The sequence below is a fragment of the Sinocyclocheilus rhinocerous genome, unplaced genomic scaffold (genome assembly GCF_001515625.1).
Source record: "Sinocyclocheilus rhinocerous isolate Xijiao unplaced genomic scaffold, SAMN03320098_v1.1 scaffold677, whole genome shotgun sequence".
Taxonomy (NCBI): Eukaryota; Metazoa; Chordata; class Actinopteri; order Cypriniformes; family Cyprinidae; genus Sinocyclocheilus; species Sinocyclocheilus rhinocerous.
In genome coordinates, this window is record NW_015633185.1 from 328472 (window position 1) to 331272 (window position 2801).

Consider the following 2801-nt stretch of genomic DNA (forward strand, 5'->3'; position numbering starts at 1 on the left):
GACCAGGGGATCAGATTTACTGTCTTCTATGGACACCTGCAGTGTTTTATTTGATGTCAGTTGTGTTAAGACCTGAGCGTAGTGATTAAATCAGATTTGCTGAAGTGGTACTTAACAAATTAGAACAAGCGATTCCACCACTTGAGGGGTAGCCATTATATATCGGTTGCCATGGCCACCCCCCTTTGGTGCTGTGAGACAGAGAGTGGGTACCATCTGCTCTTCAACTGACAACCCTTTAATATGGGTCAAGCTGGACGGCTCACTGAGGAGTGTTTCTGGGGCCAGCACTTTTCATGCTCTAATGAAAATGCAAAATCAGGGAAATTACACCAGCAGACCCCATGCACATACGGAAATTGCTTTGTAACACAAAAAACCCTGATGTTTTCTGTCAAGTCATATTCATGAGATCGGATAAAGTCACAAGCACACATCTTTGGAAGCTCTGCAGCAGTGGCTTTCAGCTGGTTTTGCGTCAAGATCTTAATTTTAGTGGCAAACCAAGATTTGTTAATAGGAATATGTGTAAAATTCCCAAAAGAATCTGATGTCTCTCTGTTAGGTCACCCTAAAATTTAAATTCTGTCATCATTTTCTCATCCTCATGCCCTTCCAAACCTGTATGACTTGTCATACGTCCCAGACAAATGTTGTCCCGTCCTCAAGAGGCCATCTCTTGTTATCCTTATTATGATTGTTCAGTCCCCATCTTTGCTAAGAATACACTTCTGTTACTAAGCAGATAATATTTTATTGTTAGTGACTCTTGCTGATATTTGTTCTCTCCTGCAGTATTTTATAGGCTACTCCTAAAAATTAAATTGTTAACTCTACCTATACATGTATTTTTTATAAAGCATGTATTGTTAGATTTTATTATCTGTTTGAACTCTGTTAGTTCAATTTATTTTATTACATCAATAATTAAACCTCACAAATATTGTGATTGGCGCGAACCATTTTCGCGTTTATTATTTTGCAAGAGATGCCATATTTGATATAGTGAGGTTTCTTTTACCTTGTTCATGGTTTTCAAGTATGAGGGAACCTGTCTAATTTGGAGAAGTGTCAAATTACAGATAAATTTGCAGCAAAATACTGTGGAGTTTGATTCACCTAATGGTCCTTGAAGACAACAACAAAATATATGAGTGTTTACTGCTCCTCTTTAAAAGTGTGATAAGCTTATTTATTTTGCTATCTTAACTTAACTGTGCTTAGCAAATATGGTTAGTTGCATTTTATGATTTTATTTTAGTTTCAAAGAGACCTGTTTAGAACCACTGATCGACTAATAAATTCTCTCTGAAATTAGCCATTGCAAGACACCAGTAATATAATAGTAGAGGTCAGAAGTGTCCAAGAGTATCACCACGTCTGGCTGTAAGTGGTCAGAAGATGAGAATCTGTCAGGGTGCAGAGATTTAATCTCAGAGTGTTCTCAGAAATGTCTCTCCACTGACCTCTCACTTATAAACGACTTCTGCAGAAGCTTGTGAACAAACAGGCTGAATTATTTGATCAACACAGCAGTAGTGTTTATCCTCTGCTTGGAAGCATAAAAAGCAAATGTAATCTATAGTTTGTATACAGTTTTCGTATCATCTTCAATACAGTGCTTTTGTAGGACATTTATGATTCTACTGAAGCGGCTGAAACATGTGAACCTGTTCACTCTGCATGGAATTCAGTTGAACCCATTCTCTCTGTTAGTTAATGAGAAAGCTTTTCATTTTGAGGATCATATTACCCATTTAAACTATAGCCTATGAGTGAAGCAAACTGGTCAACTGATTTTGGGAAAGGACTAATGATTAATATTGCGCTACTTCATTTCCCAGTGGGAAGATGGACATTGTTCAAGAGCTGTAGCTTTATCTCCTACAGTAAGCACTTTCTGAATCGATATTTTATTAATAACGTACTTATAATCGTTATTATTTAATGCAAGGTACTGTATATAGATGCAAAGCTCTAAAGGCAAAATACCACTGAGAATAGTTCCACCATGTTTGATGTGAACAATGCTTTCCTATACTCGCACAATACTAAATGAGAATTTTTGACACAATCTGACAGTAAAAATTGCGATCGTATCTACTATAAGACGAGCTTTCATCTGAAAATGATCTTGTCAAGCAACCACATTCAAAAGGAACTGATGTGGTGGTAAATGTGATGAATCTGCATATGCATTGCCTAATCTATATTGATTTACATTGACCATATGTCTGTAAATACCACCGTGTGTCTGGTTTAGAGTAACCTGAGCTTTTTTAATCTGCATCATATATATGGTGATGAGCCTACATGCTGCTATGTAAACAAAACCATCCTGTGGCTAATATGCAGAGTAAGTGAAATATTTATACGGCATAAATATCTTTTAATGAACAAAAAGGTGGAGTTTGAAACAAGGCCTTTGCACTCTGTATTTTCATGGGCCATAGTTATAGTTGTTGTGTATTGTTCACACTTGACCACCATAATTTATGTGCATTTAAAATTAAATTCATAAACAGTATCAGTGCAGACAGTTACTGTGACCCACTGACAAGACGTTATATTTAAAAAAATAAAAAAATAAATAAAATTCTATATTAATATAATTAGGCTACATAATTTCAATTCTGTACTGTCATTGAAACCATTTAACTTGGACGATGATATAATAATTATTATTCATAAATCTTGAAATATGTATAAGTGAAGATTTTAAATGACGTTTTTGATTACTGGAAAATATGGATTTAATTCAAGTAATATATATATATATATATATATATATATATATATAT